Genomic DNA, 18,473 nt, shown 5'->3' on the forward strand with positions numbered 1-18,473 from the left:
TCCCAGACAGGTACGTGAAATGAGAAAGAAATATTACTTTTTGTCAAGCAAATTGTACCAGAAGGGAGTAGGCTTCAGATGGCTGATGCCAGAGGGATTGATGATTTTCCGGGAGGGCATTACGAAAAAATTAGTACAATTATGGAGGCTGCGGCCTACGTGGAGGAACACAAAGCCCTCCTGGAATTAGATGACCCAGGAGTTGAAGAAGGGAGGTTATAGACCATGGGGAGGCGGCTGCCGCTGTTGCGGCCCTGGAGTTGGGTCAGGCTGAACCCAGAGTTCTGAGATCCAAAACTAGGAAGTGACAATGATATTTGGTATTGTGTTGGTTTTCCTTATTCTCCTTTGTATGATATTCTGATTATTCTTGACCCTTCTTTATTGCGTATGTAAGATTGATAAACTTAGCTACTTCGTATCACCTGCTTGCCATATGGCTGTTGTATGTGTTTAAAATTTTGAGTAAAATTCTTATCTTGTATAAGAAAAATGAAAATTTACCATACCTGATATGTATTTGTATAAACCTTTTTTGACCAATAAAAACTTTTGGGGAAAAAAAAAAAAAAAAAAAAAAAAAGCTTAATGTCAACCGCTTCAAACATGATTGCAGAAAATATGGCTTCTGTAACAGAGTTGTTAATGCTTGGAACTCATTACCTGACTCCATAGTCTCTACTCAAAATCCCCAAATCTTCAACCAAAAACTGTCTACAATTGACCTCACCCCATTCCTAAGAGGATTATAAGGGGCGTGCATAAGAGCACAATAGTGCCTACCGTTCCTGTCTTATTGTTCCCTTCATTATATCAAATTAATATAGTTGATGCATATTTTTTTATTTTTATATATATATATATATATATATATATATATATATATATATATATATATAAATATATATATATATATATATATTCAGTTCTGTCTCACAGAAATTGGAAGTGTCTTGGCGGCGCTTCGAAGTCTCATTCTGTCATCTTCAGGCTTCAGCTTCTGGGAGCAAACGTCGAACGCCGCCAAGACACTTCCAATTTTACGGGAAAACCCAAAAGACCTACATACAAACACCCGAAACCTCAGAAAATATATATATATATATATATATATATATATATATATATATATATATATATATATATATATATATTCTTCAAGATATGTTGTTTTATTTATGACAATGTTTGTGTATACTGTTGTGACAAAAAGAAATAATAAAAAAAAAAACTCTGGGAGTTGAAGTCCACAAGTCTTAAAGGGACCAAGGTTGGAGACCCCTGATTTAGCATACCCTTATTTCCCATGATTTTTTTCTTTAGTTTTACTATTACTTTTTTTGTTTTGTTCCTTTTTTATTTTAATGCTCATGTTTTTTATCATTGTGGTTGGCCATACTGAACTGTGCAACCACATAAATGCTTTTAAATAAATAAATTCTGCTTTTAAATAAATAAATCCTGAGACCATGAATCAGAAAGGAGTCAGCAAGCAAAACAATGCATTTCTCTCTGTGTGTTTGTCTCTCTGAATCCCTCTGAGTCTCTCTTGTGTGTGTGTTTAAGAGAGGAGAGAGAGAGAGAGAGAGATTCATGCACATGTCATCATGTCTACCCACTCATCCACATATATGTATATGCACACATGCTCACAAATGTCCAAATGCATACTCATGCTCTTTTACATGACTTGTTCCTTCCCTTCTCACATTCACTTCTTACCCAGTGATTAGCGTATAGTCAATTACAAGCATGAGAAAGAGGGAACATATTTTTACCCTTTGTCCTGATGCTTTGCTATTACCATTAGTAATAGAGAGAACAATTGTTTGGCTTTCTTATCATCAAAACAACCAGTCATCTTGATCATATATTAGCAAGCCTAGTTTATGAATTGAATAAATATAAATAATCCAGACTGCTAATTTATAACTTGCCTTAGAAGTGTGAAAAGTGTTTCTGATGGTAAGTAGCTCTTGAACCAACATCCGATGTAATAGTTCTGTCTTTCAATTTCAATCTTCCCATAACAATTCTTCTCACTTTCTTCAACCTCTGAATCCATACCTCTGCCTCAAGAAACTCAATCGCATGTACCTATAAAGAAGAACACTTGTAGCTCAGGCAAGGGTGGGCTGCTGCCCTTGTTACAACCGGTTCGCCTGGATCAAAAAATGTAAGCATGTATGTGCACTCTCTTGATTCGCTTGTGTGCGCACCTTCTGCACATGTCGTGTTCCACTCCTCCTCTGACGGCCGGGTCGGGGAAGTCCGTATCAAGCATGGCTGCAAAGCCTCTGCAGCTTTGCCAAAGTTCTGTCAGAGTTCTCAGGGCAGGCAGGAGACCAGGATGTGACTTCAGCAATCCATGTTAGACTTTGCCTGACTCAAAGGATGCCAGAAAGCAGATCCTTTATATAGGCCATGGGATGTGGCTCCATGACTCAGCACTTATCCAGGCCTGCCCCTCCCTTCCTTTTGCTGACGTTGCCTCTCCACTCTCCGGAAGCATGGGTCCCTCCAGCCTCCAGCTGTCGGCAATTCCAGCTCATGACTGGCTTCGCATTCCCCAGGCTCACATGCTGTGGGGGAGGGGCCCAGCTGCTCCGTTTGTCTGGGCATGGTGCCAGGACTGGGGGCTGGAGGCATGCCAGGACATTCTTCTGTACTATCAGTGTCTGGCAGGAGATGAGAGGGGCCCGGCTGCGGAGAGGGGGGCGAGCGAGGCACAACAGCACATGTCCATGGCATTGAAAAATATCTGCTGCTACCTAGGATTGAACTCTCAAACCTTTAGAGTGGGAGGCCAGCATCTTCACTGGTAGGTCACCACACTGCTCTTGCAGCATGGCAGGGAAAAAATAAAGAACTAATTCAAATCCCTAGTATTGCTGCATATAAAACTCTTATTTTTCCTCTTGGCGCTGCTTCCTATGTCAAATATATTCGTGGCTCAGAGCATCACTTCCTTATGTCATCATGACATGGTACTGAGACGCAAGATAAAACAGAAGGGAAGGATATATTTACATTAGTGAGGCATAATTTGTTCATTTCTCATCCTTTATTTCCTGTAGGTCTATTCAGAATCAAAGGAAATTTAAGAAGATTGTTATTTTTCTGTTTGCTGTTTGCTCCATCAGGCTGAAACATAGCTGGGCCTCTGGTGGCTCAGCAGACTAAGTCTGTCTGTTATTGACACAGCTGCTTGCAATTACTGCAAGTTCAAGTCCCACCAGGCCCAAAGTTGACTCAACCTTCCATCCTTTATAAGGTAGGTAAAATGAGGACCCAGATTGTTGGGGGCAATAAAAGTTGACTTTGTATATTTTATTGTTTTTATTTTGTGGCTGTACACCGCCCTGAGTCCTTCGGGAGAAGGGCGGTATAAAAGTTTAAATAAATAAATAAATAAATTACCTAAACAAGGTAATGGCATCAATGCACTGATGATGTTACCTAGATTGGGTAATGAAACATCTGAAAGGAAAAGCAACCAAGCTCAAACAGAACCAAGGACCCCTCAATCACATGTCTCCAACCATCTAACAATCAACATTGACCAAAACCAGACCACAGTGTAACTGATTAGCTAAATCAACAGTAACTGCAACATAAAATACACTACTCTCTTTTTACGACTCTGTAATCCCTCAATTTGGGGTAGAGTTGGGACAACTGGATGGAGTTGAATGTGAAATTTGCAGCAGATATTTTTTCTTTGTGCCCTTAGAGAAAAATATCTGCTGCTACCTAGGATTCAACTCTCAAACCTTTGGAGTGGGAGGCCAGCATCTTCACTGGTAGGTCACCACACTGCTCTTGCAGCATGGCAGGGAAAAAATAAAGAACTAATTCAAATCCCCAGTATTGCTGCATATAAAACTCTTATTTTTCCTCTTAGCGCTGCTTCCTATGTCAAATATATTCATGGCTCAGAGCATCACTTCCTTATGTCATCATGACATGGTACTGAAACGTAAGATAAAACAGAAGGGAAGGATATATTTACATTAGTGAGGCATAATTTGTTCATTTCTCATCCTTTATTTCCTGTAGGTCTATTCAGAATCAAAGGGAATTTAAGAAGATTTTTATTTTTCTGTTTGCTGTTTGCTCCATCAGGCTGAAACATAGCTGGGCCTCTGGTGGCTCAGCAGACTAAGTCTGTCTGTTATTGACACAGCTGCTTGCAATTACTGCAAGTTCAAGTCCCACCAGGCCCAAAGTTGACTCAACCTTCCATCCTTTATAAGGTAGGTAAAATGAGGACCCAGATTGTTGGGGGCAATAAAAGTTGACTTTGTATATAATATACAAATGGATGAAGACTATTGCTTAACACAGTGTAAGCCCCCCTGAGTCTTCGGAGAAGGGCGGGATATAAATTCAAATTAAAAAAAATAAAATTCTTTGTATAAATCAATTATTTATATATGTAAAAAGTACTGCTTATGCTTATTTTGTTTTCTCTTTTACATCAACTGCCAAAAGGGAGAAAATCCTGAGGATTTCTCCTGCCTAACATTCTGAGATCATATTCTCAGAATGAGTACTTGGAGTACTCATTTCTAAAGATATAAGTGCCAAAGCCCACTGTAACAACATTGCCAAAAAGGCATTAAGAGTTTTTAACCTAATCTTGGGAAGCTTCTTCTCTGGTAATATTGTACTACTAACTAGAGCAGGGGTAGTCAACCTTTTTATACCTACCACCCACTTTTGTATCTCTGTTAGTAGTAAAATTTTCTAACCGCCCACCAGTTCGTGCTTACTCTCACAAATCTAACTGCATACTGATCACTGTAACCGCAAACAAAAGAGCCTGCACCGTGTATCATCGTCTGTGCATGCCTCTCACGCATCATGGATTGGGTTTGGGAGGGGGGCGCCGGCTACCAGCTCTGCTTTTCTGTTACAGCTGGGTGGTGTGGGAGGAGATGTGCGAGTTATTCTGGGATGAGGCTCTTTTGTTTGTGGTCACACTATAGCGCCATTTAGTTTCACTTACGTAAAGTAAACTAAACGCATATGTGGGTGATACAAATAGTATATTTTCAGAAATTTAAATTGTCACGGGAAATTTTATGAAAACCTAATGAAAATGTTTTTAAATAATGCTATGAATTTTTTTAAAAAAGTCAATTAAATAAAAAAAGGAAATTGCTTCAGTATCGGACAAAACCCCTACTGCCCACCATGAAAGCTGGAATGCCCATTAGTGGGTGGTAGGGACCAGGTTAATTACAACTGAACTACAGCATACAAAACATTTGCTAGACCAATTCTTGAATACAGCTCATCTGTCTGGAACCCGCACTGCATATCGGACATAAATACAATTGAGAGAGTCCAGAGATATTTTACGAGAAGAATCCTCCATTCCTCTACCTGCAATAAAATCCCTTATGCCACCAGACTTGAAATTTTGGGCTTAGACAACTTAGAACTATGCCGACTTCAGTCTGACCTAAGTGTAGTACATAAAATTATCTGCCACAAGGTCCTACCTGTCAATGTCTATTTCAGTTTCAACCACAACAATACACGAGCACACAATAGATACAAACTCAAGATAAACCGCTCCAAACTCAATTGCAGAAAATATGACTTCAGTAACAGAGTGGTCAATGCCTGGAATGCACTACCTGACTCTGTGGTTTTTTCCCCAAACTCCCCAAACTTTAACCTTAAACTGTTTACTGTTGACCTCACCCCATTCCTAAGAGGTCTGTAAGGGGCGTGCATAAGCACACCAGTATGCCTACTGTCCCTGTCCTAATATTCCTTTTTATTCTTACTCTTTTCATGTATTCAAATTATGTTTATACTATTACCTGTTATTTTATATATGCTTGATAAATAAATAAATTAAAATAAAATAAAAATAAATCTAAGAAGCTGGAAGGGAGCTTTACTTTCATTACTGGGTTTCACCTTTGAAGGAAAATTATTCCTTCATAAGACAGATAAAATAGGACAGGAGGTAGGTGTGATGATATGCTTTATATTTTGTAGGAGAGGACTAAACTGAGCCTGAGGGAGGGGTCAAACACATAATCAATCATGAGTCCCTTCACACCCACAAGTCCAGCCCATTTTGAATTCCTTCTACACTTATCTCCCGCTAATTTCCATTGGTTGTTAGTAGTTCAGATTCTTGTAGAGAGCTCAAGCTTACAATAATTTTTTTATACCTATTTGCACAGACTGGATCTCATGATTTTCTTGGCCCTTGACATTTTTCCTTGAACAGTAACAGGTTTTTTTCAGTATTTTGACAAAATTAAATGACATCTATACATCTAATTACAGAAAAATACATCTAATTACAGTGCATAATTCTGAAACCTGAGTAACATAAAAACAAAACTTACAAACCCTGTTGGACTTCCATCCAGTTATCCCAAGGAAGTTGAGAAATTGATCTGGAACAAGACATTGCTATTTTTATTTTATTGTTATCATTGTGTTCTGTTATAGATGCACTCTCAGTTGGAATCAATAAAAAAATTGGTTTCTTTTCTGCAGAGTCAGTACTTTTCTCCGGTTGGAAATAGAAACAATAAGTCTGAGAGTTATGAAATAAAAACAAAGTGCAAATTGAAAACCACTTAGAATGTAATTGGTGTTATAGAAAAACTGCTGCTATTTTGTAATGCTGCTTTGCTTCACTTCTTCATGTTTAATATTACACAGTAATGGAATGTGCAGATGCTGAAATATATTTTTTATTCTACCTTCTGCTTTGACAAGAAATATTTTTTTTAAATAGGTGCTTCCTTCTAAAACATTTTTTAAAAGGAAAAAAAATGTGAAGCTGCACAGGTGTGGGTAGCGATTCTACTTTTTTAATGTACAAATGAATACCAGTCAGGGAAATGCCAGAGAAAACTGAATCCATCAGTATGCAGATTTCATTTGCAGTTGGAATTCATCTTTTAATCCCATGTCACTCCCTAAAGGAATTTTAAACCATAATTATACTTAAAAAGAATAATTATATTTAATTATTATATAATTGTCCAGCTTCCAATAGCACATCACATTGTCAAACTTTGTATTTCTCCATCGCTATCAGTCAGCGATACATGCACATATATGATACAGTGATGTTAAATTATTACTATGGTTCATTGCACAGTCAGCCAGATGTTCAGAGTGGGTTTGGCATTTTTTTCTACCTATTGAGTCCTGTCCAAGGACCTGGGATAGACAGGTCTGGAAGTTTGATGGTGTTACAGATATTGTTGCTAGATGGATGCTGTTCCGAGTAAAGCTGCCTTTTACAATTGACTGATGGTGAATTTGTCAAGGCCAATGGTGTTAAATGACATCTATAAATGACATCTACGTGGTGCTTCAGTTGTTTTGGGATTGCACCCAAGACTCCTATTACTACTGGTAGTACTTTTGCCACAGTCGCTCTATTTACCCAACCATACAGCTATAGCTGTAAATATGGGGATGGACAGAGGGAGAGATTGAGATAGAGAATAAAAATAGAGATAGATAGAGATAGATAGATGTGTATGTGTGTGTATATATAGAGGGGGGAGGGAGAGAGATATAGCTAGCTAGCTAGCTAGATATGGAGATGGACAGAAGTAGAGGTCCAAGGCTCTTATTACTATTGGTACTACTTTTGCCACAGTCATTCTATTTATCTAACCATATAGCTATAACTATAGCTATAAATATAGAAATGGAGATAGAGATGGAGATGGACAGAGGGAAAGAGAGATAGAGAATAAAGATAGAGATAGATATAGATATAGATTATAGATAGATAGATAGATAGATAGATAGATAGATAGATAGATAGATAGATAGATAGATAGATAGATGATAGATAGATAGATAGATAGATAGAGATATACAGATATACAGATACAGAGATCTAGAAAGGGAGATAGAGGTAGATGTAAATATGGATGCAGAAATGGATACGGACATGGATATAAACAATATAGATATACTGTAGATCAGGAGTGGGGAATAATGTCCCTTTTATGACTTGTGCACTTCAACTCCTAGAATCCTGAACCAGCATGCTCAGAACCATGCGGGCTCAAGAACTCTGGAAATTGAAGTCCACACATCATAAAAGGGACGTTGTTCCCCACCCCTGTTATAAATGTATGTACAAGCCCTATTGGATGCTAACAGTACCAGGAAATCTTAATCAAATTAGTAAAGTAAACTATAAATAAAATAGACTTTTTGTCTTGGTGTTGAGAGTTGGGTGGAATACAAATTATGTTGTTGTTATTACCATGTGCTTTCCTGGCAGGATGGATTAATTTGCCCAATCATGTAGCCCAGGCACCAATGGATCTTTTGTAGCACTTCATTTTTAATAAATTGGCATAAATAAGGTTGTATCACTAGGAGCTGAGATATACTTTCCAGGTCACAAGAAAAACAAATCCCTAGACTGCTTTTCTTTTACAAGTCTCTTATAACAATGAATTTGCATATGATTCTATGAATTAGTCTCAAGGGCCATACATTACTTTATTAATTGATTAACTTCAGTACATAACTACTACTTAATTACTTCAAGCAATTCTGTATTGAATGCAACTTCTAATTTATGTGACATTGTAATAGCCAAAAGTTTACAATTAGTAATAACAGTTCTCTGGATGACTTTGCTGGTGGTCTGTATAATTCTATGGGGAAAAAAATGTCTTATTAGTTTGACCAGACAAAGTCTAGCATCAATTACCACACACATTTCTAATTTTATATCATAACAACCATTATATGTATATTCATAACTTCTTCCTCCTTCTCAGTTGTATTATCTCTATTTCAATCCTATATTTGTTTAACCACTCAATGCATTTGATGAAGTGAGCTATAGATCATAAAAACCCATGCCATTCAATAAAATTGGTTCATCTGAAAAAGTCATACCAAATTTCTAATTTCTAAATTCTAAATTCCAAATTTCTACTAATAAATATTCTGTCCTACACATTGGCAATAAAAATCAAAATACCAAATACAAGCTGGGCGGATATGATCTCGTAGATGACCCGCACTCTGTCAAGGACCTAGGAATAGTCATCTCAAGCAATGTAAGCCCCAGAGCTCACTGTAACAGCATTGTCAAAAAGGCACTAAGAGTTGTTAACCTAATTTTGCAAAGTTTCTTCTCCAGTAATATTGTATTGCTAACTAAGGCATACAAAACCTTTGCCAGAGCAATTCCTGAATACATCTCATCTGCCTGGAACCCATACTGTATTTTGGACAGTAACATGATTGAGTATGTTCAGAGGTATTTTATGAGACGAGTATTTCACTCCTCTACTCACAATCAAATTCCCTATGCCACCAGGTTTAAAATTTTGGAATTGACAATTTTGGAATTGTCACCTGTGGTCCGATTTAAGCATAGTACACAAAATTGTCTGCTACAATATCTTGCCTATCAATGACTTCTTCACTTTTAACCACAATAGTACATGGGCGAACAATTTTTACAAACTCAAGGTAAAGTGCTTCAAACTCGACTGCAGCAAATATGATTTCAGTAACAGAGTGGTCAATGCCTAGAATGCTCTACCTGACTCCAATGTTACAGCCTCAAACCCTCATAGTTTCAACTTCATCGTTTCATAATTCCCATCACCAATCTCTTTCCACTTATGACTGTATGACTATAACTTGTTGCTGGCAATCCTTATGATTTATATTGATATATTGATCATCAATTGTGTTGTAAATGTTGTACCTTGATGAACGTATCTTTTCTTTTATGTACACTGAGAGCATATGCACCAAGACAAATTCCTTGTGTGTCCAATCACACTTGGCCAATAAAATTCTATTCTATTCTATTCTATTCTATTCAAACTGTTTAGTGTGGACCTCACTTCCTTCTTAAGAGGTCCTTAAAGGAGGTGTGCATAAGCGCACCAGCGTGCCTACTGTCCCTGTCTTACTGTCTCCATTTATTTGTATTTACTTCCTTTGTTTATGTTTATGTTCATACCTATACTTGTTATCTTCTACATGTTTGACAAACAAGCAAATAACAAATAAATACATAAATGTCTTCTGATTTCTAGTTACTGTAGATTAACATGGCTGTCCTCCTACAAGGTCTACAGAGACAATAAAGTAATTGGTAACACCAGTTTTAGTCCTAGTTTAGTAAGTTAGTTCTGGGTGATCATCTTCAATGAAGCCATTTAGAATTTATCTATTAAAGGAACTAACCATGTTAGCCAAGCAAAACCCTGAAATGTTTGCTTTCTTGTCCTTCAGTTATTGGATCGAAGAAATAACATCTGCTTCAGCATTGAACAGGTGGACCTTATAAGTAGCATACGAATGCCTATCATTTGGGGCCATCCTGGCATGAAAATTGTCTGCAACACTTATATATGCATTAATCTGTTGTTAATTACTATCAGGATATGTTGTCTAAAATGAATTGTCATGTCCAAGGCATGTTGTTAATTAAGAATATCTTACTGATCACCCTTAATGAATACTTCCAGCACTCCATAATTCTCTGCCTTCTTATGCTAGCTATTGCTTACAAAGAATATGAGCTCACACTATGAAACTAGCTCAGGGATGTCAAACTCAAGGCCCAGGGGCCAGATCTGGCCTGCAGGGTACTTAGATCTGGCCCACGGGGCCACCCAGGAAACAGCGAAGGACCGGCCCACAGTGCCTCTACCAGCAAAAACAGAGATTGGGAGGGCTGTGGGCGACCCTCCCTAGCTCCATTTTAACTGGCAGAGGGTTGCAGGAGGCCAATGTAGCCAAAAATGGAGCTTGGGAGCCCATTTTCACCAGCACAGGTGCTCCCGACATGAGTGACGTCAAGCTGGCCATGCCCACCCTGGGCCCCCAAGGTCAAACACAACCCTGATGTGGCCCTCAATGAAATCAACCCCTAAACTAGCTCAGTAGATGGTCAAGTTTCCTGAACCATTATTATATTAGTTTAGAAATGAAGCATGCCCTCTACATCTTTTAAGAATATCATTCCAATTGCATTAAAACAGGTATAGTGAAATGGGAGGCTGGAGGATATTTAAGAATTGGTTAAGATTTCCTTTTGGGCTACTTGTCTAACCTTGTAGATTATATATCTATGGAGATTCTCAATCATCCAGGTCATAGTCATAGAAAAACCATAGGTGGTTTTTCAAAAAAATCAACTGGATTTTTTTTCCCTTGAAGAAGAAGACATTTTGCTTCTCAACTAAGACGGAATGGTGAGGGGATGGAAGAATAGGTCCATCCCCCCACGATTCAATTATAACTGATGATGCTTCTTGGATGAGGAGCTAAACATCTTCTACTTCTTCCTCAAGGAAAGGAAAAACCAATCCAGTTACCTTTTGAAAAAGCAACTTTGAGACATTTAGATTATAATCTATCTGAAAGATATAGCTTTTGGGGTTCCAAGGAACACCCCCAACAAAATAAAGGTCTGAGGCTTGAGGTTCCTCAAAGTTCCAATTTATTAGAGATGTCATGTTGGCACAGCTGGGAAAACCCGAAACTGAAAGCTTCTAGGTTTTCCACACCCAATTGACAGTTCACAGCCCTGCCCCACACCCACAAGTTCATCACATTGTCCAATCAACTCTTCACACTCAATTGGACACAATCTTCAGGCAGTCTACATCAGACGCAGGCAAAAGTCCTTGAATACGGAATGTTGTTATGACTAAATATCTACCGCTCCAACAGCAATCCCTTCCCAACTTCCCCAGCTAAAATATGTGGCAGTTAAGAAGTAAAAAGAAAATTGCATTCCAAAACTGACAATAGCTTTGTGAAAGGATAAAATCTTTGGGATAAGAGGCTAGATCTGCTCCCTTAAATGTGAAATAATAGCAGTGGTGGGATTCAGATGGTTCAGGCTGGTTCGGGTGAACTGGTTGTTCAATTGCTGGCTGCCCCTGCCCCTTCCTGCCCTGCCCCTTCCAGGAGTCCCCATTTTGGCTCCCAGGTAAGTTTAGGGAGGCCTACTAGGCCCAAAATGGGGCGTGGGTGTGTGTGGCACGGGCACGTTTTTGCTCCCAGGGGGGTGCAGGAGGCCAAGTGCTGCCTGTCACACCCCCTGGCCATGCCCATCCAGCTGGTCATTAGGGCAGAGAATCTGGTTGTTAAATTATTTGAATACCACCACTGAATAATGAATATACAGTACCAGGCTATTTTTAAAGGATGCCAAAATAGAATTTTTTGCTAACATTCATACAGTACCATCTATAGCAGTGGCCCCCAACCTTCCTGGAAAGGGGAGAGGGGATAGTTCTGTGTGAGTGGCAGGTATGTATGCAGCTCTATTTGCGCTAGCAGTGGGCATGTGTGCCCGTTGCTTGCACAAATGGAGCTTCACACTCATGCTTGTCCACTGCTTACAGAAGTAGATCTGGTTCTTGCCCACCACTTCCACAGCCCAGCACTGGACCACCTGCTCGGGTGTTGGGGACCCCAGCTCTGTAGGTTAATTTATTTTTCAAAACACAAACACATTATTTTAGCATTTTCTAATGGTTTTCCTATAGCTGTTTTGGAGAGAACCCTGACTCAGAATGTTTGTTCCGCTGTGAGATTAACTGGAAGGCAGGTAAGGAGAGATGTTACACACAATATTAAATGTATGGATAAAGTTTTTCTCCTCCAATGTTCAAAGCTGAACTTACCCATTAAAATTATGTGCTGATCTGATGTTGGTTCCTTTTAAAAGAAAACAAATTCAAGTGCCTGTGTCTGTGAAGAGCCACTACTTGACAAGCAGTATAACTTAAGCCCCAGTTAATAAAAAAAAATGTTCAGGGTAAAATATATATTACACTCTGAGCTCCTAAATTCATGCTCCTTGGTACCAACTCTGGAACATCCTGTCCTCAGAGATGCCCTCAGAGAAAATCCCAAGTATTTTAGCCTTCCCCAAAGGGGTTAAAACTTGATTCTGCAGCCTTGTATGGGAACACAGAGGCCTAAAAAACCATGGGGCTGCCTGACCCCATGAGATCCCCTCACACGTGTAGTGACAACTGCTAAACCTTCTTGGAATTTTTCTCCTTTTGAAATTTTATAATGTTATTTGTTGGACCATAAGAAAGGCTAAGCTTAGGCCCCGGGTACTTACGGGACCGCCTGCTGTTACCCTATGCCTCCCACCGACCCGTACGCTCACACAGAGAGGGTCTTCTCAGGGTACCGTCTGCCAGGCAATGCCGGCTGGCGACCCCCAGGGGAAGGGCCTTCTCTGTAGGAGCACCTACCCTCTGGAACGAACTTCCCCCTGGTTTGCGTCAATTACCTGACCTTCGGACCTTTCGCCGTGAATTGAAAACGTATTTGTTCATCCAAGCGGGACTTGATTCTTAATTTTAAATTTTGAATGTTTTGAATTTTAATAATTTTAAATTGGGTATTCTGTTTTATTGGGTCAAATTTGATGGTTTTAAAATTTTTCGGCCATTATAGAATATGTTATTTTAATCTGTTGTTTTAAAATTGTATATTGTATTGTTTTAATCTGGCTGTACACCACCCTGAGTCCCTCGGGAGAAGGGCGGTATAAAAATCTAAATAAAAAATAAATAAATAAATAAATAAGTGACAAAGAATTGAGGCCTTTGAACTACAGTGCTGGAGAAGACTCCTAGGAGTCCCTTGGACTGCAAGGTGATCAAACCGATCAGTCCTAGAGGAGATCAACCCTGACTCTGGCTCTTTAGAAGGACAGATCCTGAAGAGGAAACTCAAATATTTTGGCCACCTAATGAGAAAGAAGGTCTCACTGGAGAAGAGCCTAATGCTGGGAAAGATGAAGGGCAAAAGAAGAAGGGGACGACAGAGGTGGCTGGATGGAGTCACTGAAGCAGTCAGCATGAGCTTAAATGGACTCTGAGGATGGTAGAGGACAGGGAGGAATGTTGTCCATGGGCTCGCAATGGGTCGGACATGACTTCGCAACTAACAACAACAACAAATGTTATTTGCATAATTTTAAATTTCAATATTAAATTATTCTGATTTTATTCTTATTCTATTTCTCCCACCCTCTGGAACGAACTTCCCCCGGGTTTACACCAAATACCTGACCTTCGGACCTTCCGCCGCGAATTGAAAACACATCTATTTATTCGCGCGGGGCTGGCTTAAATTTTATTGATTTTAAATTTATAACTAATTTTAATGGGGTTTTTAGTTTTATATATTTTTAAAGTTTGCAGGCCACCTTTATAATAAGTTTTTTAATTTGTATTTTAAATTGTATATTTTTGTATTGTTTTGTTTTACCTTGGCTGTACACCGCCCTGAGTCCTTCGGGAGAAGGGCGGTATAAAAATTGAATTAATAATAATAATAATAATAATAATAATAATAATAATAATAATAATAATAATAATAATAATAATAATAATAATAATAATAATATTTATTATATTGTACATTGCCCAGAGTCCTATTCCATTATTGTAGCCAAAACAATTGCAGTTGCAAAAATTGCAGAGAGACTATGCTTGATTTCGATTATTGGACAGAATGGCCCCAAATGTATATTGGATCCCTAACTATCCTAGTATTGTATCTAATCAACACCTGGTTTAGTATACGACAGATTCATATTTTCAGAAGAGAAAATTTATCATGCTTTAAAAAGGTTCTGTTCTATACCCTGATCATGATAATAAAAAGAGGATTTAGGCTGGAGGAAATAAAAGAACTAGGCAGGCAACAACTCTACCATATTCTATTCCTTGTTGTAGATATGAAGTTTGGGAACAAAGTCATTACTGAGGATAGATTTAGGGATCAAAGAAAATCAAGCATTAAAAAAATGCACTAGGTCATGAGCGATATTAAAGCTCTATGGAAAACTTTTCAGCATACTAATTTGAATACTTGAACTTAGTTTTTTTTTTCCCCCCTACATTACTTCTGCAAAATAAGTTTCCAAAGTAATTTACTGTAGTTTTTGGACTATGAGACGCAGCAGAGTATAAGACGCACCTTAGTTTTTGGGGAGGAAAATAAGAAAAAAGCTGATTGGCAGGTGGATTGGCCTCCCGGAATACTCCCAATCAGCTGTTCCCAGAGGTGAACTTTAGCAACAGGTTCCTTGGTTTTGAGCTCTGCGCCTTGCTTTTTTTTCAGCCTCTGAAACCTCCATTTCAGAGGCTTTCTTTTCATTTCATTTCATTTCATTTCAGAGGTTTCAGAGGCTCCGGTGAAAAAGGTGTGTCTTATATTCCGAAAAATATGGCATGTATTTAATAGCATTTTCATACTTCTGCGATTGTTGTGTCTCTAGGCGTGAATGGAGCGACTTACACAACACCATGGCTATTTGCATTATCTATCTTTGTCTCTAGATTCTTAGATCTCTTTCCATGTGTTCTGTTTCCCTTCCCCCAATACTCCCAGCAAAGAGTCCGTCAGAGGCCTTCCTTTTTTCCTTTTATTTACATAGATACATGTCCTGGCCACGTCTACCCACGGGCCTGCCAAGTTTCTGGAGATAACGAGGAAATTATAGATAAGGCCAGAATTACTCACGAATATATTCTTCCCTCCATTGAAACAGTTAGCTCGCGCCAATTCATTAGCTCGCGCCAACTCATTACTTTGTCCAAGACAAAAAACCAGGAAGTCCCGCCTCCTATTTATAGTCTCTGCAGATGTCACTGCATGACAATTATGACTTGGCTTTGTCCCAACTCTTCCGCTGCTGCGCACGGCGATCACGTCTACGTAATCTTGCATCACTCCAAAACTGTTCTTGGGGCGTTGCCAAATCAGCAGGAGGCTCCATGGAATCAGGCTGTGCCGGCCCCTCCTCCTCCCTTTGAGTGGGTGCCAGGGAGGGAAAGGGCTCAAGAGAAGCAGGGCTGGCCAGGTCTTCTCCCTCACTTTCTGAATCATCCGAGTCCAGGAGTCCGGGTCCAGGAACCTGGGTCACAACACCATGAGCCAATAAACATATTTCTCAGTCAGCCTGTTCTGTCCTCCTCTGCAGTCCGGGAGACACGAGCAATGGCTTAATTAGCCGGCAACTATCAGCTCTGGCAGCAAACTAGTGAGTGTCTGCCAAGTGTCTCTGTTATCTCTCTTGATGCTGATGAGTCAGCCAGGAAACCAGGAACAAACAGGACTTCAGCTCTAATTCTCCCTCTAAGCAGTTGATTTGCTTGCCACGAAGTGGTATAGCAGTCCTTGCTACTTTTATATCCTGTGGGGTGTGGCTCCATGACTCAGCACTTCCTAGGCCTGCCACACCCTTGCTTCTGTTGTTCCTGCCTACAAAACCTAGGGTCCAGCCAGGCCTGATTGCTATCAGCCGTGTCTGGAGGCATGGCCTGGGTGGGGGAAGAGTCAGGGGACGGAGGCCTCATTATCTCCTCCATCTGGCCTGCCTCTGGCTCCTGGAGCTGAGCCAGGGAAGCCGGTGCTCCAGAAGTAAGTCCTGATGGCCCTTCCCCCTCACTTTCTAAGTCACTTTCTGGCAGGGGGCCCGGCTCGGGGGGCACAGACACAACACAGACACTTTTTTTAGACAATTCTATTAGTAAGTATAGCTTTGTCCTTGACACTCCCGTAAAGCCTTAATTCAGTGAATGCTAATTCAAGTTTGGTATTCAACTTGTCTATTAAATTTCCTTTCTTGGTTGCTTCATGCCCTTTTAATTGCATATGTGAAAAAGTAATGAAGAGTTTCATTTTGGCACTTACATGATTTATGCTGCACACATTACTGTTGCTAAATGAAAACAGATCAAAATGAAAACAGTGCATTACTCTGCTAACCCTGCGGTAGTTATTAGTTGATCTGTTTAATGCCATAACGTAAAACAAACACTGGTAGGCACTGCATAATTGATGGGAATGTCAATGCTCCAGATAGACATGGAAGAGAAACATTTCAAAAGGTGATCCAAATAATTCTTTGGCACATGTACCCAGATGAAACTGATACTACCGAAGAAAGGAAATATAGCAGTAGACTTATCTTTAAAAAAATAGACTTATATATGTGATATATGAATGTGAGTTAAGGATGGTGATATACAAAGTTATTATAAATGAGAAAACTTTCAACTAAGTGGAAAGCCAGACTAGCAACTATAAGATTCGTTATTGATGCATAAAAGTAATAAACTTTCGCAGTCTGCAAAGTGTTCATCATGGATGTAAAGGAAAATAAGGATGGAAGGAAACTAATTTGTATGATAAAATTGTGGTATGAATGCAACAACCTAAATGGCATTATATTCAGATGTGTCAACATAGTCTTCAGGAATCAAATGTGACATTTATTAATTTCATTATCATTATCATCACAATCACCATCTATTCTCAATGCATGAGAAACTAAAAATATATGGCTTCTGCTGCTGATGATGATGTGGAGGAGGAGGAGGAGGAGGAGGAGGAGGAGGAGGAGGAGGAGGAGGAGGAGGAGGAGGAGGAGGAGGAGGAGGAGGTGGTGGTGGTGGTCTTTACAGCAATTTCATTTACACCTGTCCTTGTTTCTGAATAATTGTGGGAGTGATTCCAAACATAGCTAGAGAATTTAAAATATTAATTCAAAAGAATTTATCTGAAGCATAACCAATGAAGAAATGTATCACTGATCCATTATACAACAATATGAAACTTTGAATCCTAAAATATTATATTTAAATCAATGGGCATATTTCCAAAGCAGGCTATTTAGAACTGGGGCACCAGTTAGAGACTATCAGAAAGTGAAAAGTATATAAAGATCTCAGGATGTTTATTAATATTTGATAATATTTATTACCAAAGAGCGATCGATCGATCTATCATCTATCTATCTATCTATCTATCTATCTATCTATCTATCTATCTATCTATCTATCTATCTATCTATCATCTTTAGTTAAAAAATGAAGTAAAAGTTAGAAACATCATTGCCAAAAAAAAAATATCAAATATTTTATTATAGGCAACTATTCTGAATATCCAAATTTGATCAGTAATCTGGAGATGGGACAAGATTAATGGAAAGATAGCCAAAAGCAATTTTTAAAAAGTATACCCCAGAAAAACTGAGACACATCCAAAAACAACTGATTGAATTTCCAGAATAAATACTTATTATTTATAGATGTCAAAAACAATTATTTTCTATTCACAAGGGAGCTGAAGAATGAATCTTGTCATGTGTGAAAAATCTAACCCCATGAACTATTGATACTAACACCATCTTTTAAAGGTCTCAGCGGAAGGACTAATGAATTTGGTTCAAAAGTTACCCTAAGCAAATTTTAGTAGTAATCCAGTGATATATTGAATACCCTCTAGAAAGAAAATAGGGGACAAAAACATGACTTCCGTTCATATTATTATTATTATTAATGCTTTGCTGATGAAAAATCCATGTATTTATTTCTAGTTTTACCTTAAAGAAATCAGTCCCAAATTAGGGGAAAATATAGTCTCTGGCGTTT

Source organism: Ahaetulla prasina, chromosome 5 (genome assembly GCF_028640845.1).
Source record: "Ahaetulla prasina isolate Xishuangbanna chromosome 5, ASM2864084v1, whole genome shotgun sequence".
Taxonomy (NCBI): domain Eukaryota; kingdom Metazoa; phylum Chordata; class Lepidosauria; order Squamata; family Colubridae; genus Ahaetulla; species Ahaetulla prasina.